General features: G+C 34.6%; 1 protein-coding gene across 1 annotated transcript in view; it reads left to right on the top strand.

The window, feature by feature from the left end:
* The first annotated feature begins 14648 nt into the window (after nucleotides 1–14648).
* LOC106132928 (ecdysone-induced protein 74EF) overlaps nucleotides 14649–27919 on the top strand; it is a 217507-nt gene continuing 204236 nt past the window's right edge. The window contains exon 1 of the mRNA XM_013332500.2: nucleotides 14649–14879. The gene's annotated coding sequence lies outside the window, so the exon portion shown is untranslated. The remainder of the gene's footprint in view (nucleotides 14880–27919) is intronic.

Here is a 27919-nt window from a genome sequence, read left to right as displayed (position 1 = left end):
AGCTTGCTTTTTATTTCAATTGTCCCAATAAATAAATAAATACGGGACAAATTACACAGATTGAGTTAGCCTCGAAGTAAGTTCGAGACTTGTGTTACGAGATACTAACTCAACGATACTATATTTTATCATAAATACTTATATAGATAAACATCCAAGCCCAGGTCAATCAGAATTAGTTCTTTTCTAGTCATGCCCTGGCCGGGATTCCAACCCAGGACCTTCGGTGTCACAGACTACAGTACTACCGCTGCGCCACAGAGGCCGCCAAATCGCGATGTTACCGTGTTATCGATACAAACATTATCGTAATCACGCAATGGTTTCGTTAATTAGACACAATTTTCCTTAGAGGCTACGGTCATTCGATCAGCGTTGTCCCTTTCGCGCGCCCTACTGAAACGTACATCTGTCTCGTTCTAAATCGCCAAGTCTAGCTATGTTATCGCGAAAGTGGCAGTCGCGTGCGCCGGTGAAAGGGTCGACGACCCGCGCGAGGGAGCAACGAACGTCTTTGCGTTTGCGCATTGTGCCGAACGAGCCCCCCCCACTAGCCCCACCCCTGGTCACAACACGCATGTAGTGCATACGGAGTGGTGTGAACGTACCCCCCCTGAAAAAAAGGTTGCTATTTCATTGTCATCATTTTCCTGTGCCGTGTGGTTCCCGGCGCCAATACAAAAAAGAATAGGACCACTCCATTTCTTCCCCATGGATGTCGTAAAAGGCGACTAAGGGATAGGCTTACAAACTTGGGATTCTTTTTAAGGCGATGGGCTAGCAACCTGTCACTATTTGAATCTCAATTTTATCTTAAAGCCAAATAGCTGAACGTGACCTATCAGTCTTTGCAAGACTGTTGGCTCTGTCTACCCCGCAAGGGATATAGACGTGATTATATGTATGTATGTATGTATCATTTTCCTAGAAACGATTGCATGTTTCCCGGTTTCCGGCTCTTTAGAATACGATCACTCCGTCGTAAAAGGGGACTAAGGGAATGGCTTATAAACTTAGGATTCTTCTTGTAGGCAATGGGTGAGCAAACTGTCACTTTTAAATTTCAATTCCATTATTAAGCCATACAACTGAACGTGGGCTTTCGGGCTTTTGAAGACACTCTGTCCACCCCGCAAGGAATATTGACATGATAATATGTATAAGAAAGTCGAGAGTTTAACTTAGAGATAATATCTTACGAGGTAGAAAGAGCCAATAGTCAAAAGATTCAAAGTCAAAAGACTAAAGTAAAGATGGAATTAAGATTCAGATAACAAGACAAGTTAACTAGATCATCGTCTCATATAATAATTCTGAAGTTTGAAAACTTTGAGTAACTTTTACAAGTTGCAAAGATAACATTACTCTTTCTAACCACCACCAAAAAAAGGTGGGTCTCAGTTACCTGTTTGTCCGCGATTATCTCGCGTTTCGCTGTACCGATTTTGGTGCGGTTTTCAGGAAAGTGTTTGTTACACTTAAGAGTAGGTTTAAGACATATAATAACCTACTTCAAAAATGGCGGATATTGATTGGAGGTGGTTGTCTTTTTGCAAAAGTTATATTAATTAACTGTCATAAATTTGTTCAAAACAGTTTGTTATAAATTTTCATAATAGCATTTTCCTGTTAAAAATAGTTTTTATAACTCTATATTTTCTAAATGGCCAGTGATGTTGTTCTCTCTACATAAATATAAAGCGATGCATTAGACGCACACATGCGCAAAATGCAACATGCGCACGCACACATACGCACCTTTCTAATAGAAGCGTAAGGCTGCGTTCAGACTAACACTTTGTCTATGAGACTGCAATGACTCATGGAAATCAACGTGGTTTCACTTTCAGTAAGCATTGTGAATAATTTTAAATTTGAAAATAGAATGTTGTTGGTTTCATCATAAATTAGGAACGAATTTAAATTTTTATTTATAAACGTGTTGCGTGTGTAATAATTTTTTTATGCAAATACGTTACAGGAGATAAAGAGGTATCAATTTATAAAATGATTTTAAATGATCTGGCGAAGTGGTAATTCATCATCTATTTCATTTGTCAAAACAATGTTGTTAATTCAGTCATTAATGATACTTTTATTTCACTCTTTATAAAAATTTATAAGTTTATGTCAATGTATGTTTGTATGTGATTGTGTTCTGTTTATGTTACTCTTAGTTCTTAGATTCGAGGAATTTGAACCAAGAAATTATTTATATTACTATCCATCCTCGATTTTAAAAAGTCTTATAAAAAGTCAATGAACTGTCGTTTTCTCAACGAATTTCGCGGCGTCACTGTGACTAGAACCTAGGAATAGTTCGCAAAGTGAAAGTGAGCGTGGTGGTGTGCGCATGCGCTCACGCACGCACACACGCACGTTATGCGCAGGGTGAGGGCTTTGTCATGAAAACGGCGCGCGCGCAGGGTTGGAAAGCGGCCTTTAATCTCGGATTATGACCATAAATTCGTGTCTAAAATCGAAACGTGGGAAGGAAGGCCATGACGAGTATTATTTGGTCAAGTCGGGGACTTTCTTGTGGAGGGTCAGGTCAAGTATACCCTAAACTGGCAAGGTTCCACGAAAATATCGATGAATGTAGTTTCCGTAATAACAATATGTAGATAAAATATCTAATAGTAAAAGATCCAAGATCAAATGTCATTCGTCACGAACTTAGATTAAAATTATTACCTACATCAAATTGTGAACATCTCAAAAATGACTTAACCGTTTTTGATGTCCAACGCCTTTATTTAATCGCTTTTTACGACATCCTTGGTAAAGAGAAATATATATATATATATAACTAGCTGTGCCCGCGACTTCGTCCGCGTGAAATAGTTATTTTGGACATCATTGAAGCCCTCAAGGATGAATAATTTTCCCCGTTTTTGTTCACATTTTCCCTTATTTCTTCGCTCCTTATAGTTGCAGCGTGATATTATATAGCCTAAAGTTTTCCTCGATAAATGGTCTATTCAATACAAAAATATTTTTTCAATTCGAACCAGTAGTTCCTGAGATTAGTGCGTTCAAACGAACAAACTCTTCAGCTTTATAATATTAGTATAGATGTTTTAATACATAAATATGTTGCGCGGGAGCCTATTATAAGTTACGTCAAAAGCAAACAGTGACTTTGATGGCTGCAGATCTGTACAATTAAAGCTTATCCCTTATGTTATATCACTACTTCACAATGGAGCTAGTTAGAATAGCTTTCTTAAACTATTGTAGAGCCCTCGTTTAAGAGAAACGTAAAAATTACAGCTTCTTTTTAGAGATAATTGTCAAATCCTTTTTTTATTTTATTTAAAAAAGATTTAGATTTATGTTAGTTACTTAAGAAACTAATTTATCTGAGCAAAGTGATATTCAGCAATAAACTTATACGATATTTTTAGTAATTCTAACATTTCAATAGCCGCTGGTAGGTAGGTATATTTAAATTTATTTTAGTAATATGAGGAAAGTTCTTTTTTTAAATTAATTCCATTATTGGATTAACTAGGTTGTCTATTAGGCTTCAAGACTATTCTAGCATGTAAAATATTTTTTTTAGGAAATTAATAAACCTAATAAAAAAAACATATCAACGGCAAATTATGCTCTATACAAACTTGTTACTCTAAGCGCAATGGTTTTGTGCGCGTGCGCATTGCACCGATGCATTTACCCCCTCCTCCCACCCGCGGAGTGAATGCACTCTCCTCGGTATTATGTAATGTATAGCGACTTGCGCAGACGCACACTACCTTAACACGCGCGCATGTGTGCGTAGTGTTTGTGTTAGATTGTTAGGAAAATTATTAAGTTCTATGGCTGACTAGTTAAAAATGGATTCCTTCAGGACCATAGATGTCTTTTAAAATGCTACGTTTTGTCTCGTTTCAATTTATAAATAAAAGTTTAGTATAATATTTAACTTTGCTCAGTTTTAAATATTCAGCCGTGTGGTTCCCGGCACCAATATAAAAAGAATAGGACCACTCCATATCTTTCCCATGGATGTCGTAAAAGGCGACTAAGGGATAGGCTTGCAAACTTGGGATTCTTTTTTAGGCGATGGGCTAGCAACCTGTCACTATTTAAATCTCAATTCTATCATTAAGCCAAATAGCTGAACGTGGCCATTCAGTCTTTTCAAGACTGTTGGCTCTGTCTACCCCGCAAGGGATATAAACGTGACCATATGTATGTATGTTAAATATTGACTCTAATATATTTCATCCGATTTCTTACCACTGTTATCTGTTATAAATACATATCCTGCAAAAATCTGTTGCAGTATGATATTACTCGATAGCTTAAAGCCTTCCTCGATAAATGGTATATTCAGCACAATAATAATTTTTCAATTCGAACCAGTAGTTCCTGAGATTAGCGCGTTCAAACAAACAAACAAACACTTCAGCTTTATAATATTAGTACTAATAAAAGACACATGCGTGTTCTTATTCATTCAACAGCTTTCTCAAACTGTTAGTGAGGCGACAAATAGCCAATTTTATTGTCTCATTAAATTACATTATGCAGTAGCGGCGGTATCGATGTAATATTATTAGTATTTATCTATATTAATATTATAAAGCTGAAGAGTTTGTTTGTTTGTTTGAACGCGCTAATCTCAGGAATACTGGTTCGAATTGAAAAGTTCTTTTTGCGTTGAACAGACCATTTATCGAGGAAGGCTTTAGGCTATATAACATCACGCTGCAACTATAAGGAACGATGAAATAATGGAAAATGTGAAAAAAATAACAAATAAATATTATAAAGCGGAAGAGTTTGTTTGTTTGTTTGAACGCGCTCATCTCAGGAACTACTGGTTCATATTAAAAAAATATTTTTGCGTTGAATAGACCATTTATCCAGGAAAGCTTTAGGCTATATAACATCACGCTGCAACTATAAGGAGCGAAGAAATAATGGAAAATGTGAAAAAAATAACAAATGCAGTGTCATTTTTAACGGCACGTCGTCAGAGCGGTGCAATTGAGAGGCTCGCTTATGTAAACTATTCTGTTATAGGACAGTGAAAGTCTAGATAGAGCTGTGTGCAATGTGCATTATACTATACTAGCTGCGCCCACGACTTCGTCCGCGTGGAATAGTTATTTTGGGCATTTTTTTCACATTCACCATTATTTACATACATACATACATACATAATGATCACGTCTATATCCCTAGCGGGGTAGACAGAGCCACCAGTCTTGAAAAGACTGATAGGCCACGCTCAGTTGTTTGGCTTAGTGATACGACATCCGTGGGAAAGAGATGGAGTGGTCCTATTCTTTTTTGTAATGGTGCCGGGAACCACACGGCACATCACCATTATTTCTTCGCTCTTAAAAGTTGCAGCGTGATGTTATATAGCCTAAAGCCTTCCTCGATAAATGGTATATTCGAAACAAAAATAATTTTTCAATTCGAAACAGTAGTTCCTGATATTAACGCGTTCAAACAAATAAACAAACAAACTCTTCAGCTTTATAATATTAGTATAGATGATATTGATATAATGCGTTGTTAATGATTACACTGATCGAGGAAGTCCGATAAACTAATGAATTTTTTTAAATGCTTTACCTTATAATCTGTGGCGAATCAATGTAGTAAGTATTAAGTATATGGAGAAGTTAATTTTGGCGCGAATCCAAAAAGCTGAACGTGGCCTTTCAAGAATTGTAGCTCTGTCCACCCCGCAAGGGATATAGACGTGATTATATATTATATAGACGTGATATGTTATTCAAAAGTCATAATGTTGTGATTTAATATATTTTCAAAATTTGTAAATTTTGTTGTTCGTGAATAATTAAAATATAATGGAAAACTAAGTTTAATAGGTAAAGTGCGATTAGTTAGATGACAATTTTTCATGTATAGTAATAATATTCGACATTTTTAAATTCGTATACGATTATAATTTTTTTTTAATCGTATATGTACCTATAGTCCCATTTGATTTATTAGAGCTAGTCTTAAAATTTGACAGCTGTCTTAAAATGTAATGTAATTATTCCCAGATTGAAAGCCATAGCACAGTAACAGGTAGCTTACGAACCCCTCCTTTCTGCTAGGGGTTAATGAGTTACGACTACAGACGTATCAGTAAGTAACAATACCATCAATTTGGTTTCAGTATTGTGTCGTAAAAACCGCAACCACATTTCTCCGATCTACAACCAGAGTTGCATAATATCTCCACAGATAAGTTAAAGATAGTGCCATTGGCGGAGTGGCTGAGTTGTCCAACTCATAAGTGAGAGTATCGAGCTCAAATTCCAGTGATTATTTATTTTTTTTGATTTCAACTCAAATTCCAGTGATGAATGTTTTTTTTTGTATTTTTTTGCATCAGTTTGGAGCTCCGCTCGCCTCAAAAGGAAAATTCCCTTTCCCGTGGGAATTTCGGGAAATCCTGCCTTAGTGCATACCTAAATGTCAATAATTTTCTTTGAAACTGCAAAAGGCTGATTGTTGATGTGTTTGTCAACCCGTGCCCTCTTTTATATAAGCATTTAAAGCGAAAAGTGAGAATTTCCAGAAAAAAAAAGTAATGTAAAGCATATTTTACTTTTGTAAGATTTTTCTATCTCTGTCCTAGATTTCGTCAAAATCGGTCCAGTAGTATCTCCATTTATTCTTTACAATTAAAAATCTCAGTGGTTTAGACGTGAAAAATAGGTATACAAACTTTCACAATTAAAATATTAGGTAGTGTTGAATATGCTTTTCGACACTGAAAACATTAAAAATGACACCAAGGTGTGCAAGACATACAGACATATAATCACGTCTATATCCCTTGTGGGGTAGACAGAGCCAACAATCTTGAAAATACTGATAGGCCACGTTCAGCTGTTCGGCTTACTTATAGAATTGAGATTCATATAAAGTGACAGGTTGCTAGCCCGTCGCCTAAAAGAATAATCCCAAGTTTATGTGCAATGATTGGTGCCGTGTGGTTCCCGGCACCAATACAAAAAAGAATAGGACCACTCCATCTTTTGCCAATGGATGTCGTAAAAGGCGACTAAGGGATAGGCTTACAAACTTGAGATTCTTTTAAGGCGATGGGCTAGCAACCTGTCACTATTTGAATCTCAATTCTATCATTAAGCCAAATAGCTGAACGTGGCCATTCAGTCTTTTGAAGACTGTTGGCTCTGTCTACCCCGCAAGGGATATAGACGTGACCATACGTATGTATGAATATGAAATAACAGACTTCACGGAGCTAAATGCCTCACCTTGCTCGCTACCTCAAGATGGGTGACCTTCATCAAGGCTCGTTTTCGTAACTTTTTCGCAAACCGAAGCGCGTCGACCGTTTCATTTGGGAAGTTTATCAGCGCTAATTGTCAATTAAAATTTCTAATTTGAGGATGCTACTAAGTATTATTACATACATACCTACATACATATATACATACATACATACATATGGTCACGTCTATATCCCTTGCGGGGTAGACAGAGCCAACAGTCTTGAAAAGACTGAATGGCCACGCTCAGCTATTTGGCTTAATGATAGAACCGAGATTCAAATAGTGACAGGTTGCCAGCCCATCGCCTAAAAGAGAATTCCTAAGTTTATAAGCCTATCCCTTAGTCGCCTTTTACGACATCCATGGGAAAGAGATGGAGTGGTCCTATTCTTTTTTGTAATAGTGCCGGGAACCACACGGCACTGCCGGGAAACACACGACACATACATATATGTATGTAATAATAACGTCTATATCCCTAGCGGGGTGGACGGAGCCACCAGTCTTGAAAAGACTGATAGGCCCCGCTCAGCTGTTTGGCTTAGTGATAGAATTGAGATTCAAATAGTGACAGGTTGCTGGCCCATCGCCTTAAAGAGGAATCTCCAAGTTTATAAGCCTATCCCTTAGTCACCTTTTACGTGGGAAAGAGATGGAGTGGTCCTATTCTTTTTTGTAATGGTGCCTGGAACCACACGGCACGTAGTATTATTTATTTTGTGAAACAACAGCTGTGGCCCGTGTGGTTGTCGGTATTTAAAAATAGGATCACTTCATCATGGATGTCGTAAAATGACGGCCTATGTGGCGCAGCGGTAGTGCGCTTGTCTGTGGCACCGGAGGTCCCGGGTTCGAATCCCGGCTAGGGCATGATGAGAAAAGAACTTTTTCTGATTGGCCTGGGTCTTGGATGTTTATCTATATAAGTATTTATTATAAAATATAGTATCGTTGAGTTAGTATCTCGTAACACAAGTCTCGAACTTACTTCGAAACTAACTCAATCTGTGTAATACGTCCAAAAAAAAATTTTTCTTTTTAATTTGACCCGATATAAAATTTTCGTCAGATCCAATGGTTGACTGGTAGATAATTAAACTTCTTTCGTTTTATCCACATTATAAAAGATGTGAGAGTCGTAAGAGGAGATCAACAGAAAAACATACAATAAACTATTATTGTTTAATGTTGTATTGAAACAAGAACAACACAATAACCACATGAAAAAAAAAAAACTGTAAAAAAATTTAAATAATATCTATGGGTCTAAGTAAAGCGATTTACTTACAAAAAATGGTTTACTTACCTACTTATCAAATTTCAGGAAAAAAATTCACAAAATTTATTTTCCAATAACTTTACAGGAAAGCCGAGAACTTAATCTTCTCAAAAATACCCATCCGTATTGCGTCAGAGATTACCCTGTTTTTGTAGAAAGAGCATTCTGCATTTCATCTTCTTGAAATACTTTCCTTACAAAAGTTTATTTCAACTCTGTTCATGCAAGCTTGTCGGGTTAGCAGTTTACCACGTTATTAGATAATATTTTTTTAAATAACGTTCAAGGCCCATAGTAGTGACATTCATATATTATATATGACGACAGGTTGCTAGCCCATTGCTTAAAAAAAATTGACTTAAGTCAGATGTTGACCTATACAATCGGGGTGGGAAGATTATATTACCTACATTAAATTGACATTCTCTGAAGAAAATTCTGTATTAAAATTGTATAAAGTCATGAAAATGTCGTGCACAAAGTCGCTTACCACAGTAACTTTTTCCGAAATGCAGTAACTGGTAATGACAAGCAACCGGTCGTGTGACGCATGCGTATGCGCATGGCCTTGCACGATTCCGGGTGAACGGGGGACCTTAAAAATTAACCGAAAGTTTGTACTCTGTTGTATATTGATACTGACGCTGATTTCATCTATTTTTGTTTTGCTGGTTGGTATTACATACATACATATAATCACGTCTATATCCCTTGCGGGGTAGACACAGCCAACAGTCTTGAAAAGAGTGACAGGCCACGTTCAGCTATTTGGCTTTAAGATAGAATTGAGATTCAAATAGTGACAGGTTGCTAGCCCTTCGCCTAAAAGAATCCCAAGTTTATAAGCCTACCCCTTAGTCGCTTTTTACGACATCCATGGAAGAGAGATGAAGTGGTCCTATTCTTTTCTATTGGTGCCGGGAACCACACGGCACATGGCTGGTTGGTATAGTGGTAATTAGGTTTTTATCTCTACTAGAACATGACGGACAATGATCTTTTCTGGTTGTCACGGATCCTGGGTTAGCATTCTCCCGACATCAATGTTGGAGTGGTCAGTCAGATAGTAGACACGTCGTCTTTGACTGAAGGTCCTATGTCCCCTAGCTGGGGCAGAGGGCATCCACAGTGCGTCGCCATCCCGCTCGGTCTTGAGCTTCGCGTTTTATTTCGCTCCAAGTCTTCCCTATATTCTTCACCTCTGCGATGATTGTCCGCCGCCAGGTCTGTTTAGGGCGGCCACGTTTACGCTTTCCTTGGGGATTCCAGTCTAGGGCTTGCCTCGGTATGTGTTCGGGGTCCCTTCGGAGCGTGTGGCCGATGCAGACACGTCGTGACAATGACAAAAGGTCTGGTCAAGTATAGGTACCCTAAACGAGGTTGGGTGAAGAAAGTGATGAATGTGGATGAAGCGAAAGATGTATGCAGGGATCGTGGCAAGTGGAAATATGTAGTCACTGTCTCCGGGAATTAGGCGTACGTATACATGAGATGTGAACTCTTTTGGATTATTGTCATAGGGCGTGTCTACAGAGAATACGATGTCGAATTAAAAATTGAGAGAGAAAATAAAAAAAAAATGTATAGATACTTTTATTGTGTGTGGCTTATTATTCGAAATATATTGATATAAGTAATTAAAATATAGATAGATCCAGTTGAATATTGTCCACTTTATCCATTTTGCAACCATACATTATCTAGATTTGGTACATTGACGATTCCGAACAAGAATTCACTTAGGTACTTCAAATTTAACACGACAATCACCTAAATCTCGAGATTCGCTCTCTCAGAGCGCTTTCCTATTCGGCTGACCAAAACAAAAATATTTTCCTTCATAATATGAAAAAAATTGGGAAATAATTTAGTTTTTACCAAAGTGTTATGATTTTTTTTGAGGGGGTGTGTTGAATATGTATTGCACCTTTATGCTTTTAATAGATAATGTTCTTTGTCATATTTGTATTTGGATTGTATTGCAAAAATGGTGTTTATCTTAGTTACCATGTATATCTTCTAATATAAATGTTTTAGCCCTTTACCTCTCGATATATAGTTTTTGTTTTCTCCCCCAACATTTTTTAATGGCATTAAAACTTTTAACGCTTCCTTAAATCTTTGTTGTCTGAAATAAATGAATTTTATTTTATTTATTTAATAGCATTAAAAAAAGCAGATAAATACTTATCTGCTTTTTTTAATGAAATAAATATAGTTATTTAGATTTATATTAAATTTAAAAAAACAACGATGAGTATCTAGTATGAAAATACTAATTATTATGGTGTAATTTTTTTTAAAGGAATTTCCTTTATAAGGCTTGAAATGTCATTTCTATACACAAATAGCTCAGTGATAAAGTAGTGATGGACGAATGATGGAGTGTTATGCAGATTCCGAGAAAGCAAGAGAAACCGGACGATATTATATCAATCGGTTTCATATTTTACTGCAATAATCTGGCCATTAAGCTATGATATTAGAATTGGTTGTGAACATCATGTTATTCTAACTGATGGTGAACTGATGGTAAATGACTTACAAACTGAAATTATTTAAAGGTATACCTACATAGTTAAAACCCATGGAACTAATACACACTATAATTGAAAATTTTGCAAGTGCACTGGACCGATTTGAGGAAATTCTACAAAGAGTCGCTTGCAAGAGAAAATTTTCAAATAACACAGATTCGCTCTCATTAAAAAAATATTGTATTTTTTTTAACAGTAGAATTTTTTTTTATTTGAACAAAGTTACATCTAAGATTACATTCGCAGTTTCACTTTCATTTAATTATTTTTTTTAAATAACGATGTTGTAAAAAAATTAAATGTTATTAATTTGTAATTTTTGTTGTTATACCATTATAACAATGCGACTTCTGAGAAATAGATTTATTTAATTGAAGTTAAGTATAAAAAAGGAAGGTTAAATTGACTTAATACTTGGTTGGTCCAGGGTAACATAAATGCACATAATAAAGTAATAAGTACTTACCTACTGCAGAAGTACTAGTTAATGACTTCCAGAAATATTGCCAAGCACATGATTTGAAAAATCATGGAATGGAAATTTCCGTCTAATTAATTAACGCTATAACATCGCAGTATGTACTTAAAGTTTATAATTATAACATCGAGGTAGAATAATCTTTGGTTAATAAATCATAGAGCAACAATACAAAGTCACAAATTAAATACAAAGTCACCGTGACGTAGTTTGGCGGGAAAAGAATTCACCTTGAGTGACGCTTCCCGCGCTTTGGCCTCGCTGGAGGCCGCGAGCGTTCGGGCGCGTTCGGTAAACGTCGGCATAGGTCGGGTGCTTTCGTGATCCGTCGGCGGAGTTCAGTCGTAATCGTAATAAGCCTGTTATACATTCATACATATGTACTAATTCGATTTTTTTTTAAAGTTTTTTTTTAAGTTCTTTGTAAGGTTGACAAAGACATTTTTACACAAAATTATTCACATGGTATGTGATAAACTTTTCTTAACATTATACAAAGCTTAAAGTCTACTTCTACTTCTGTTGCAATTTTAAAGTTATATTGTTATTACTTATCTTAACAATTATTTTCTGAAGTTTATCTTAAAGCTTACTCTAATTCAACTTTATCCCTTACGGGGTAGAAAGAGCATTAAAAAGACTAAGACCACGTTCAGCTGACCATGAACGTATCTATTTGATAGGTTGCTTGTATAGGTAAATCAAATAGAGAGTTTACTCCTAACCCGTCGCCTAAAAGAAGAATCCCAAGTTCATAGCATCCCTTGATTGAATTTACAAACTGCACTGAAAAAGAAGTAGCAAACACAATGTTTTTTTCCTCGCTTCTAAACTAGCATGGAATACATAATATACATTTTAATTATTAGTACGAAATTTGTTTTTATTATAATTAAATGCATGGCGATGAAATGAAAGCAAATCTACTTTTATTTTCATTAGTTAACTTGCGTCATGAGTTAGTTGTAAGATTTAAAAAAAAAGTATAACATATCGATATACGTATAATATCCTAGCGATAGTTACAATACAATACCAATTGTCTTTATTGCCCCATAAAAAATACATATGTAGTAAAAACATACATTATGAATATGTTGATCAAAGGCGGACTTTAAAGTAAGTTTGTTTGCACAAAAATTAACATCAGACTTTAGGCCTATAACCCTTAAAAAGCAAAAAAATCTTGAAGCAACTTCTATATTTTTACTGCATTTCTAAGGCGTCCATCCAATCAAAAATTATCCTAGTTTATTTAATGTCATTAATGGAATGAATATTTATCTTAAATTATATAAATTTAATAAAATATACGTATATATTATTTTATTTTAAACAATATCATTTATGGTATTTATGCATGATATTTACGACCGATGTTGAAAATGTCCGTAACTTGTCAAACTCATTTGAAAATTTTATTGCCAATTTTGCATAAGCGAAACTGCTTTGCTGATGAAAATAAAATCACTTTCAAAATGATCTCTAGTTTAAATTATGGAATCAATTTAAGATAAAGTGTTCGAATTGGAATATCATCAATTTGTATGATTCCTAAAGAAATTGTGAAAAAATAATTTCAGATTAATAAAATAATTGTTAATTTGCACATCTTTCTAATTGTAACTTTAAGCAATAATTGTTTAAACTATGTGAAACCGCATTTGACACTTAAAAAGAGAATAATAATTTGTTAAATTATTTTCCGATTCTAAAAATTTTAATGTCGCATCAGCTTTTTATCGTAAAAAAATATTAAATCACAATAAAGTACCTATCTACGACTATGATGTCTTTTTCGTCCATACATATTTAAAAACAAATTAAAATAATTAACATATACAAAGTAAACAGTGAGAGTGAAGTAACATAGTGGTTATCGACAAACAGACACGCAGATCTTGATCTAATAGTGCTAATGAAGAAATTAATTAACAACTAGTTTTATTACCTTTGGTAACATAAAGAGATGTATTTAAATGTCTTAATGGTGAAATATAAATAAATTAGAAGAGGCATTTAAGCGCCGGCACTTTTTTAAACTTTACTATCTAACAGTTTTGTTTATTGTGTAATCCATTATTTATTTAAACTTCATTGCACATAATACAAATGTATAACACAATTGGCGGACTTAATGCTAATAGCATAATCTACCAGTTTACCATAAAATAGAACTTATAAATTAATATAATATAAATAATAATAACCTACATGCCATTTGATGTGCAAAAAATTAAGTAAGTATAATGTAATACTCGTAAAAAAATTATATTTGAATTTTTGTTAGTAAAGAATAAATTAAAAAAATACGAAATGGATTTTTTACGGGAATCCGAAAAGGAGATAAGGAATAACTAATATTTAACAAATTTCTTAATATAATAAAGTACAACATACAATCTGTATGGTACAATAATCGGACTTATTTATTACTATATTTTTTTACTTTATTTGAAAACGGCAAATGAACAGAATGCTAATAATATCAGTCTCTGACCAAATTGGAAAACAGATAATAATGCTAAAAATAAATTCAAACGTTGACGAAATTAATTACTTTATAAATAGGCACACGTAAATAATGGACATACCTAAGTAAACACATAATAAGAAAAATATATTATCAACGTCTCTGAGTTATCGTATAGGTATAGATAGAAATAAAAAAAAACCATTAAAAATAGGTTATTCACGAGATAAAACTTAATCATATTTTTTAAAAACTAAGAAAATAACTATAAATTAATGTATTCTGAGCTATTATACAAAAAAAAATCTGGTGTTTTTTTACACCTGAAATTTTAATCTGAATTCTAAATCAAAGTAAAGAAATCTTTAAACTTTTTTGCTTAAAAGAAGGAATTCCACACTCAAATCGAAACTGATTCGAAATTCAAATAAATTATCGGGGCATCCTCGCGGTCAATGGCAGGATGTTGACCCAATTTCTTGATTTCAGCCTTTTCAGGGTTTGAAAATGATAACACTAGGTTTGGAGCTAAATAAAAATAATACGCGAGCAAGCATCCACCGCCGTACGGGGGCGCGGTAGTTCAGTGACTTCTCGTCAGTCGTGCTGTTGGGTCGTGCGTGCGTTGCGCGCGCAGTTTCGCCACTACGAGCGCTGTGGAACTGAGATTTCGAATTTGGAAAATTGTGTGTGTTCTTTTTTTGAAAAAGAAAATTTTTGCTGACAGTGACAGAAGTGTTGTGTATGGAATTTTTTTTTTGTTTGACAATATTTTTTATTTTAATTGTGGTGAATACGGATCAGTGAACTTTTGGATTGCGTTTTGGACTTGGTAAGTGCATTTGTTGTTTATTATAAGCGTTATGATATCAGATTTAAAACAATTTTTGAGTTAAAAGTAAAAATGTATGTGGTGCTTAAAGAAAGTGCTCTTATTGAGGAAACAAAAACAAACATTTAAATATTTAGGTTTTTCTTTTAAATTCGTTTCAAAAGGGTGGATCATTATTTTCTTGAAGGTTAACAATAGATAAAATATCATTAGAGATTACGTGTTTTATTAGTCACGTTTATGAAATATTAATTTAACATTCACATTCAGGAGGTGAATAGATAAGTAAATACATATTAGCATTTTCAACTTTTTATTTTATCAATTTAAATATTTTTACTTTGTTATCTAAGAGATATATATCATATTTTAATGTATATTTTCTAAAAGTTGGAATATTTATAAAACAATAGCCAAACTAGTTAGGAAGAGTACTTACATATAAGATCTTAAAGATTTGAAAAAGGGCTAATTTATCTTTGATTCAATATAAATTATATATATGTAAAAATATATTCATCGTCATTTAAATGGCAAAAAATGGTGTAATTTTTTTTATATAAAAAATATGAATTATTACTTACTAGTAGGTAAATAAACAATGTAAAATATGTTTTAAAATGTATATATTAAAAAGAATGCCAATATTTAAGTGAAAACTTTGAAATACTGAAATTTATAAAATAAAACTATACCTCCCTGTAATATCTTAGTTTGACATCAACAGCTTTCCCGTGGGACTTTCTTAGATTTTTATAAATTTATCAAGATACTTTTTTTATTTTTTTTTTTATTTTTCGAGAGTGACTAGATTATAGCTTGCATATACCTGGCCTAAAAAAGGGATCCTAAATATAGTCTAATCTTAATCTTGATTCATTCTTCAAAAGGAAGAATTGTATAGGAATGTAGCAGCAGGCATACCTTATGTTTTTTTAATGTCAAGTATACAACAAACTCGCTTTCGCACCCCGGGCTCCTCTCCAGAGAGGTGAGGATGTAACCTAACCCTTAGAATGGCACGCGCGACGCCGTTATTATCGCGCGAAAAACTATCGCTGTCCCTTTTCACGTTATAATAAAATGAGAAAGCGAGGCAGGAGAGAGAAGACTGAAGTTTTGAAAAATGTACATGTCCGTTCTATACATACATACATACATATAATCACGTGTATATCACTTGCGGGATAGACACAGAGCCAACAGTCTTGAAATGACTGATAGGCCACATTCAGCTGTTTGGCTTTATGATGGAATTGAGATTCAAATAGTGACAGGTTGCTAGCCCATCGCCTAAAAGAAGAATCCCAAGTAATGATATAAGCCTATCCCTTAGTCGCCTTGTACGACATCCATGGGAACGAGATGGAGTGGTCCTATCCTTTTTGTGATTGGAACCGGGAACCACACGGCACTCTGTTCTATACGTAATTGTAAATCTATGTTCCGAGTGCGGTCTGTTGTTTCTGAGTTGTTTACGCTATTATACAATATCAACTAACAAACAGTCTGTTGCTGCGCAGTACAGATAACTGACAAGGCCGTGACATTACGCGATCGCTCTTGGCAAATCTTACATATACATATCACGTCTTACGGGGTAGACAGAGCGAACAGACTCGAAGCAACAGGTTTCTACCGTATCAGCCTTAAAAGCGATACGCAAGTTTAGTGGCTTTTCCTTTAATTGGCTTTTACAAAGTGTGCGGAAAGAAATGGAATTGGCACACTATATGATATTTCTTGCAATCAGATCAGAATGGAAGCTTGCATACATACATACATCACGTCTATTTACTTGCGATGTAGACAGAGCTTGCTGTACATATAGAAATTTTTGTGGGATTTATTGCAAAGAGGGTGGGTACCTATAATACATATTTTTAAATTTTGCAGATTATATTTAATTTTATGTATTCAATATTCCAAAATCAAATTTGAAATTCGTAATGTGTGAGTTCCGTCAAAATATGTTCTGTATTTAGAAATCAAGCTATCAAAATTGAAATTTTATTTTTTAATTGGAATAAAGCCAGGATGTTGCGGAATATTATAAATGACTAATCAAATTTAAATTCAGAATGGGTGAGTTCGTTCAAGAGATTATCTGTATTTGGAAATGTAGTTGACAAAATTGTCATTGTATTTTTTTATATAACTAAGACTAAAAGGAAGAAGATTATTATCAATGCTAAAGTTTGTTCGTTACTTTCATTTTAAAGCGTGTACAGTCAGTCAATTATTAACGGAAGAGTTTAAAATATATTGATACATATAAAGAAAATCATGAATTCTTGAATGACTGTGATGAATGATTATTTACGTTAATATTGAATCAGACTAGACTAGAAATCGCGGAAAGGTTTTCATTATCTCACTAGCGGCTATCAGCAAAACCTTGGCCTTATCGTAATGCAATGTGAGCGCATATACATATATGCATCTGTACTAGCTTTTGCATACATACAAACATATAATCACGACTTTAGTCCTTGCGAGGTAGACAGAGCAAATAGTGACAATTGAGATTCAAATAGTGACAGGTTGGTAGCCCATCGTCTTAAAGAAGAATCCCGAAGATATGCTAAATGTCTAGTTACTAAAAAGTTATTTGACAAAACAGATTGTTTATGAAATGTTTAGTTCAATAACGTAACGTGTGTGTTTTTCCCCCCTTTCAAGCTAAAACTAAACGGATTTTGATAAAATTTTGTAACCTGGAAAAACATTGATGTAATAATTCATTCATTTACCAAAGAAACATAGGGTTTCAATATTCGTATTGACATAATTAGTTCTACATTCATTCATGTTTTTTAATGTAGACAATGTGCATTCGTCCACTTAAGAGATCTATATATGTAAATTGACGTCCGATGAAAATGCTGCAGTGTAGTTTGTTCCGCCGCTTTTTCTACACATGCGCTTTGGAAGCGGTAGTAGTTATAATTATATTTAAGTTATGTGACGTTAATAATGATACTTTGTATCCAATTTCTTCTATTCTATTCTAATGTTATCCTAAAGTAGAGTAAAAGCGTATAGTTTTAAAGAATCAAATTTTTATGCAGGAAACTGTACACGTATACGATATATGTACATCGAATATTCAATTCGATTCAGTCGTAAATTGCATTTGACAAGCAAGGTCTGCCCTTAACACTTTACATGCTAAGGACAGAATTAATTGTAGTTCACACATGCGGATATTATAATTTCTTATATTATAACGTATATATACGAGTATATAAGCGGTGCCGTGTGGTTCCCGGCACCAATAAAAAAAAGAATAAGACCACTCCATCTCGTTCCCATGGATGTCGTTAAAGGGATAGGCTTATAAACTTAGGATTCTTCTTTTAGGCGATGGGCTAGCAACCTGTCACTATTTGAATCTCAATTCTATCATCAAGCCAAAAAGTTGAACGTGGCCTATCTAGACAGACAGAGAGAACTAGACAGGGCCAGTAGTCTTTTCAAGACTACTGGCTTTGTCTACCCCGCAAGGGATATAGACGTGACTATATGTATGTATGATCAACATTCAAGGCCCAGGGCAATCAGAGAGTTCGTATCTCATCATGCCCTGACAGAGATTCAAACCCGGGACCTCTGGTGTCACAGACAAGCGCAATTCCGCTGTGCCACAGAGGCCTTTAAATCTTAATATATTTTGAATAGACAGATATGTATCATAATTATTATATAGATATATTTTATTTAGATATATTATCTTATTTTTAATTTGACAACATGAAGAAATCAGTAATGTAAACGCCACGATATCTTCAAAACATTTGTACCTTACTAGTTTGCGTGACGTTTTCATACAACGACCATTATTAGATGATTCGGTACTTTTCATATACGATATTTGCATTTCAATAACAACCTTATCAACCGAGCCATAAAGATTGTAATTTAATGTCTTTACGTTTTATATAAAAAAAAAAGCAACTTCAGCTACTTTCAAGTTATTTTCGTTATAAACGATCGAATCACATGTTAAGCTTTGAGTGAATGCTTTCACTTGTTGTCCATTGTTTTTATATTCTTTTTTGGCCGTATGAGAATGTCATTGTTCTTTTTATCAATGAGATAAATTAGTGCCTATTCTCTCCGTCTCTTTCTCATCTTGGTCCATTTTCGGATATTTTATCTGATCTTAGATCAATTTGCGTCATTCTTATATTTGACTTAATACATACTTACAGTTATGTTTTTGCTACTTAAGGGGTAAACAGAGCTAGTAGTATCGCAAAGACTCAACTGTATGGCTAAGTATTTGAGTCCGTTTTCTTCTTAGGGTCAGTTCACAGTGAGACGCGACGCGACATTTTATTATAGCGACAAACTACGCAAGGCACTGCGGTAATGCTTATATTTTCTTGTACTTCATAGATAAAATATAATTTTCAGTCAGTCCTTGATGTTTTATAGTCAAACAAGAATCGTAGAGACCATTGTAAAATCTAAGCAAAAAATCTAACGTCGGAAATTAGACCGTGAGCCCTAAGGTATGTAACAGTAGCTCAATTGTAATTAGGTGAATTAAAGAAAGATGTAACCGTGCACTTATTTTTACTTCTTAAATTCTACTGGCATGAAAGAACTCGCAAAAAACGCACTTGACCGAATAAATTAAAAAAAAATCCAAAGAACCTATTTCCGCGTGGCGAGAGGCACGCGACGCTATGCAACGCCGCGCCGCGTCGTCCACGACTCGCCAAAAGTGAAAGTATAATTTCAAACGTGGAACGTCACCATTACGTGGATCGGCCAGTGTTAGTTATTTGCTTTTCTTTTATAATCTGTGTGATGGAAGATTGCTGCCAAAAATGACAGTCACGTCGTAACGTAGCGTCATTGCTGTCATTAAATTACGTTGGTGTACTGACGTCTCGATTGGCCGGTTTTATTTTTGGACATGTGGATAATGTCTGTCGGAACAGAACATAATATCAAATACTGGTAATATGTACTGGACTTATGGTTATATGTACAAATAGTTATGTACTTTTAAAATTCGAACAGAAAAAAAAGTTATGGAAGCGTTCTAAAGATTATTTTTAAATATAAAAACTTACAGTTGGTTTAAAGTAAGAACCTTTGCAAGGACTGGTGTGAAATAAAGATTACGAATTGATTCTAAATTTAAAGAAAGTTCCGTTGGAAAGATAATGGAATCTTATTTGTTTAGGTGGCCCCAGAGCATCGAACTCTCGTGCTATTTTTTAATTTTATCAATGGCTCACTGAACTTGGACCCTCGGATAGTGACCATGAAGGAGAAACGTGAGAGAAAATTTCAACAGACTAAATATCTGAATGATGTCATATAAGTGGGATACTTTCATTCTTATTTTCAAACTAGCGACCTGACTTTGCACGGGTAGCATTTATAGATGTAAAACTTCCTCAGAAAATCCTCTTTCCAACATTTCGAACAGGAACCAAATCCGTTCTCGATTTTCAGAGATTAACGCATTAATACAGATTATATACAGACAAAATAGAGAGACTTTACTCGTATAATATGTACTAATTACTTTAATTTATTTATATATTTCAAATTCAAATGTTAATTGGTTTGTAAACACTTTATTGCACATAAAAATTAATATAACAAATTACAAAACATTAATTGGATTTAGAAGAATATGTACAATGTAGTATTTATGTAGTAGTATTTGATTTGACTTTAACTGCGACCTATAATTTAACGAACATGGAGGTTTGTGGAGGTGATTGACAATATAAATTTATAACAAAATATAATTTATAACAAAATATTCGAGTTCGAGGCCCTCCAAGAGATGCACCGATGATCTGGTGAAGTTCGCGGAGAATCGTTGGTCGCCTCCATCAGAGCGAGGTGGAAGTCATCGGTGGAGGCCTATGTTCAGCTGTGCACGTCTTACGGCTGGTATGATGATGATCAACTCCAAATATTGTATTCACTGAACTTATAATTTCATTGAACATTGCCAAAAAATGACCATGACCAAATTAATTTATCACTAGTGGATTTCAAAATGAGTTCTAAATTTCCTCTACGCTAAATTTATTTAATATTTCTTTTTAAAACGGTCATCTCTTTTCAGAAAAAAAAAAATATTTTGACAACACAATAAACAAGCTTCGGCTAATTCTAACCAAGGTTCGCGAATTTTTCTCAGATCTCCTTGACACACATAACGCGAGCGTGCGCCCGCGCAAAAAATACACGCCACCCATAAAGGACTCTTCACACTGCCTGACTGACCGTCCGATTCATTAAGTATTGTCATGTTAACAGCGTGCCGCGTTACGAAATATACCAGACAGAATTTTGTCGTAGGTATATTCGTATCGTAAACATGAGTTGGTAAGGTGTCTTGGGATTTGTAATTGTTAAGAAAAAAAAATGTTATTTTAGATAGAAAAATTTGAATGAAAATTACAAATACTTAAGTAAAAATAGTTATTTTTATAATAATTAAGCAGAGATTATATAATTCTGCTGGAAATGATTACTGCATATTTTCATCGTTTTTTCTCACATACCTACCTACATTGTTTTTTTTTTTATTATAATTTAATTTGTATAATTAAAAAATGCAACAAAGTTTGGTACGATCATTATTTTATCATACTACTTAATTATTTATCATACTAACTTGCTTTTAAAGCAAAAATTGCGACTATATATTACGTTTGTTATTTCTTAACGCAGAAATTTTCTTGTCCTTTTATTTATCTACTTACTTTTTTAATTCTAATATGTAAAAAGGGTAACATGACTTATGCATTTATAAAGCGAAATTGCTTTGCCGGTAATATAAACGGCCCGTTATCTGTCCGAGTGATTCATTTTTGATACACATTTTTGGACTGCGCTATTTTTTCAGCAATCTGCGTCAAGGTGAAAGTAATTGTTGCCAATTCGGCTATATTTTCAGGGCTCAAGGTGAAAAAATATGAATTTACAATTTTCATGAATTATTGCCCGTTTTCACCGATTAAATACGTAATAAATGTTATTTTTAAATTAATTTGATAATTATTTTTAAAAATACGGAAAGAAATACAATAAAAAATACCATGATACCATTTTTTTACGAAAAATGCGCTTTTGCTGATTTTATTTTTGTACTTGTTTATTTTTCTGTAATTGCTTTCTGTGCAATAAAAAAGAAACAAATCGGCCTCAATGTCCACTGTCCCCGATTCGATTTTCAAATCGCGAATATATTCCCGCGACGCCATTAATTCCACCCACTTTCCCGCCAATTCTTGTAATTAGGGCGGCCCGGCAAGGTCGTAGTCATGGCAACTAGCATATGTGACACGATTTTTTTATCGGCATGGAATCTGAAGTATACAGCCTTATTTATTTGGCAACTAAGTTTAATACATACTTATGTAAAAAGATTAATAACATTAGCAAGCAGACTGGAAAAATCGCAGCAGTACCTAATTACAGATTAAAAATAAATACCTACTATAACTAAAACAGAATATACCTATATATCTCCCTATGGTGATCCCTACAACATACATTTTCGTATTCATTTATTTTCCAACTAAGTGTAGGTACTTACATTATTATGTCTTAAAAGAACAGAGTTTATGACTTACCGACCTTTTACAGGTATTACAAACACATGTTACAGGTATGTTTTATCTCGGCAGCGTCCCAAGGGGGTAGGCAGACTATAGAATTCCACTTGCTGCGCTCCATATAGATTACATTTTTTATACATGCTGAATTACAAATATAAAATCACGCCGGTTTAGCGGCATTGTAGACAGAGATTACATCTTTCCACTTGCCACGATCCCTTTGCGCTTCATAGCTACATCTTTCAGCTCGAATTTATGAATGCTCCTTATTGAATCTTTAGAGCGACTATGTCATCTATGTATGTCTCATTCCGCAAATCCAAAAGCCACATATGAAATATTTATCATTTCGAGGTCAAGGCTGGGTGTCGCTTGTTTGAGCACAAATGTTTGCACCGGAGATTAGTCAAATCAGCTGTTAGATATACTAAAAACCGCAAAAACCTTTTGCAAAATTTTTGCGTTGAATAGACCATTTATCGAAGCAGGTTTTTGGCTATATAACATCACGCTGCAACTGTAAAAAGCAAAGAAATAATAGAAAATGTTAAAAAAAGGGGAAAATTATCCTTGAAGGCTTCAATGATGTAACGACTCATGGTGGACGAACTCGCAGGCACAGCTAGTTATTAATATACTCCTAGTATGGCGTGTCCAATACTCGTGATCCAAGGAAGCGGTCACGTGCCGGAATAAAACAATGGGTTTCCAACTACCGACCCATCTCACGAGGTAGTGAAAAGCACGCCAGTGCGAAATGAATGTTGGTTTATTTAATTTCAATGCGTTATCAATCAATATAATAACCGTGTGGTTTCCGGCACCAATACAAAAAAGAATAGGACCACTCCATCTCTTTCTCATGAATGTCGTAAAAGGCGACTAAGGGATAGGCTTACAAACTTGGGATTCTCTTTTAGGCGATGGGCTAGCAACCTGTCACTATTAAAATCTCAATTCTATCATTAACCCAAATACATAGCTGAACGTGGCCGGGCTCAGGGCTATATCCCTTGGGGGTAGGCAGAGCCAACAGTTTGAACTCTCACAGGCGACGTTCAGCTGTTTTACTCAATGATAGAATTGAGATTCAAATAATGACAACATTAAAGATGAATCCCAACTTTATAAACCTATCGCCTTTTACGACGTCCGTAGAAAAGAGATGGAGTGGTCCTTTTCTTTTTTTACCTACACGGCTTTTACAACATTGGTTAAAAACACATTAAGAAATTGTAGTTGCTGGCGTCATTTTTCAGCGTGATAGACAAATATCTATGAGAGATAAGAGAACTACCTACCTACAATAAAATGGTAGGTGAAATACGATTATATATACGAATAACAAACGATTCATATTTATTTAGTAGGTATGTATCTAAACTTATCTTACATAAAATCAATATTTTAATATTTTGTTTTTTCTATAAATACATCGATAAAAAAAAAAGACTAAATATTTTTTTATAGCACTAGCAATTAGCGACAGGGAGTTGCCACGTCGCCTAACTTTATAGCCGGACAGACTAGTCAGTTTGTCGAGATTTTAGGTATAGGCCGAACAAACTACATTATTAAGTCAAAGTCAAAGTCAAATTAGTTTTTGCAAATGTAGGTAACACACGGGATGTTATATACATATAAACAGTACCGCTACATTTTACCTTTCGGCGTGTAAGTACTGAAGTTCAGATTTTATAAAAAAAAAAAAATCAATGTAAGCTAATAAGTCAAATAAGATTTTTTCTTAGTAATAATAGGTACGAAAAAAAAAATTGAAATATTTGTAAAATGTTTCCTTTTCAATCCTGTCATTAGCGCTCGGACACGTTCGGAAAAAGTTCGTTTGCGAAATGAAAACAGCCTATCCAAAGCCGGACACTAGATTTTTTGGCCGGACACGCAATGGAAAGAGGTGTGATGAACCTAAAATATAAATTGATTATCAGTGTTTTGAGTCAAAAACAAAAGGCCGTTGGTTAATCTTATAAAATAAAATTCTCGTGTCACGATGTTCGTTCCCGTACTCCTCCGAAACGGCTTGACCGAATCTCAAGAAATTTTTTGAGCATATTGTACTCAATATGCTCAAAAAATGAAATGCGGTCTGAGAATCGGCCAACATCTATTTTTCATACCTCTTAGCGATAGGGGTTGTCCACCCTTAACACTTTTTTTTAAACTAGAAATTAGTTATTTATTATTTATATGCAAAACAACGTTTGCCGGGACAGCTAGTTTTTTTATAATTATTGTGACATTAAGTATCTTTGTATGAACGCTTGGCCACGCTATACACATCCCTTTGGGAACAAGACTTGATTTTATATATGTATGTATGTCATACCAACAAACAGTTTTCTATGCATTTTACCGCTTCGAACAACGATTTCATGACGTCAGCTCATTGGGTCGGTATGTAAATAGTATTTTAGTGATGTTGGCTAACGTAATACCTACTTATACTAAATTACTAGTCTCTATTTCATGTGTCGTCATAATATAAAGTAACTGGTTGAGAAGGTGAATCATGACCCCAAGCTGGGTTACGTTCCCTTACAAAGTTACGCAGGTCAGACTGGAGGCGTGTAATAACCTAGCTTCAAAACTTCTGGATCGTGGTCACAGTCTGACCATGGGCTCCTCTCCAAGGTAAGAAGTCAAGGAAGCAACTGACCACACACAAAAACAAGAGACAAAAAAAACATTGAAACAAAGAAATTAAAAAGTGCTGGCTACCTATTTATTAAAACAAAAACATATTTGGTAGTAAATCCACGTATTTTTAAATGTTTTTTTAGTTATTTAGTTACTGTACTGTTAGAAAGATCATGAGCACTGCGCATTCTTTTTGTATTTAAAAAAAATATGTGAGGAATGAATGAAAAGAGTGACATAGACAAATTGTCCTTTTTAAATTGTTTTTTTTATGGCAACCCGCAAAGGGTTGACATGTCCTGAGGTAAGAAAAGCAACTATTATTTTACAACGATTTTACGACAGTCGTAAATGGGTAGTAAATATCATAGATATTTTATTGACGTGCATGGGAAACAATGCGCCATATTTTTTATCTTTCTCAGCAATGTTTTGTTTTGCACTTTCTTTAACCCTTTACTTTTTTCTATTGCGTATAAATAAATTGTTTAAAGTAGACTTATGCTTATACTGGTTTATAAATGCGCAATGTAATATTTTTTGGGGAATAATTAAAATTTCGAAATATGACGCAATAAAGGTTGAAATCAAGATATAATTATTAAGCTAAGACTGTGCCATTCATATCTCTTAAAATATATGTAATGATATTAATATTTTACCATTACTTAAAAAGAAAGAAGAAAGTAGGTAGCTATTCTACCTTCTGGGGACAGTGTAAGCGCAGAAGAATCAGACATAGCTAGTTAGAAGCATCGAGATAAGTTATTATCTAATCTAATAAACTAATTAACTGAATGATGTAGTATGGCAATAAGTGAAAACGTAGGTAGTTGTCGTTTCTGCCTACCCCTCCGGAAAAGTGGTGTGATCCATAGAAAGTATATTTTGATTATCACTGTTTTGAGACAGCACAAGAGGCCATTGGTTAATCACTTATAATTATTGTGACATTATTCCATAACTGAGCAAAGGTCTTAACCCGATAGTGACAAGAGTTCAGAGTCTGTTTAAAAGTGTTTATCTTTTAAAAGTAAATTGCGCGTTGATAAGTAAATCTCCGCGCAGACGTTCCAATTTTCAATAGTTTTCAGCAAGAGTCTAGCAGCGATAACTTCGCGAAATTTTATCTAGGCGCCGCTCGGTAACCTTCGGCGATTTTCGGCAAGCAACGGAACGCCGCATCACCAAACTACTTTGATCCATGTATGCCTTCTCGTTCTACAGCAGTTGGTACTATTGAGGGTGATGCGGTACTATCAGGGAGGTCAAGTGACGCTGGAGCACGGACGTCCGTGCCTGTGTGCAACCTTGGCCTACATTGATACCAGGCTAAGCTCGGCCCCCGCTCAGCTGTAGTGATAAATTTGATACACTTCCTTTGAATTTTTGTCTTAACTCTGTGATGATTTTTTGATGTTATTTTTCAACATTAAAACTTTTGAAATTGGCGCGAATCCGCGTCGGCAGAAGAAATATCGGCCATTATTATCAAGAATTAAAAAAAAATATTTCAAATATAGAACACCGAACACGCGATGTTGAGTGTTGAGTTTAAGGCCATGCCGATGACGATTCTACAGATTGTCTATGGATCTACGCGTCACATCACATAGCATTCGTCATCTCTTTCGCACCCTTTGTCTGTTAGGTAATTTGTCAGAGACAGGCCTATTCATATTAATTTAGCTGACAATTGGTTTACAAGCCATGACCTAGTTATTTAGTGAATATATTAACGATTTTTGAGCTACATTCCGTTAAACACAAAGTACTTATTAATTTTATAATTCAATTCTTATGCCATATTGACCAACCAAAAGTTTAGCTCTGCAAGATGTCTTAGATTAGTAACGTTACAATATTTTATGCCTAATCGATTAAATATCTCGCTTTTAGTTAACAAGGTCAAATTAAAGTCTGTTGTTATTGGTTATTTATAATGCTTACTCATTAATAAAAAATATCTAATAATATGTTGCATGCTGGCTCTACGTATATTTCAATACAGCCTTAAGTCTCAACACGTCATCTTCTTAGCCTTGATCTCTACGTATTACTGAAAAATGTTTAGTTACACCCAGTCTTCAGCCCTTGGCAGCCAAATTAAACCTCTAATGTTCTTCAAATAAGGCACATTTTCCTCCACCTATTATGTGCAGGACCTTGGCTATTGGCCTTGCCTCTATCTGGCGTCCGCTCTTTCCGCCTTCAAATCAATTCGATTATTTTATCGAGTCGTATAAAAAACTGTGTTGTTTAAAACTGTATATAATTAAGGCATTTAACACGGAAAATAATAGGTATATATATGTATTTATAACTATGTAGATAATTGGACATGAACCAAAATAATTTACGTCCGCTATAGGCAAGTCGTTGTATATGTATGTACTCACAAAATCTTAGATATAATAACATATTATATACCTACTTACGTTATATTTAGTTTATTTACTTCGTTTCGTCGTTAATGCTGCTTTTTACAAACAAAAGTGTTTATTCAAAACTATGACCCATATACATACCTACATCATCCGATAAAAACGGGCGGGCCGAAAATTGGTGTACGAAAAGTGCGCGCGCGCACGCACACACGCCCAGTCGTAATCGCTAAAAGTGTGTCATGATCAGTAGGTTAAGTTTAAATAAATTGAACTGAGGGCCGCGTGTGTTCAGGTAGGCTGCGAAGGTCCATCTCAGATTTACACATACATACATACATATATGTGTCACGCATGTATCCTTTAAGGGGTAGACAGAGTCAACAGTCTCGAA

The sequence above is a fragment of the Amyelois transitella genome, chromosome 4 (assembly GCF_032362555.1).
Source record: "Amyelois transitella isolate CPQ chromosome 4, ilAmyTran1.1, whole genome shotgun sequence".
Taxonomy (NCBI): Eukaryota; Metazoa; Arthropoda; class Insecta; order Lepidoptera; family Pyralidae; genus Amyelois; species Amyelois transitella.
The sequence above is the reverse complement of the archived record's forward strand: the minus strand, read 5'-3'. Positions and strand labels throughout refer to the sequence as shown.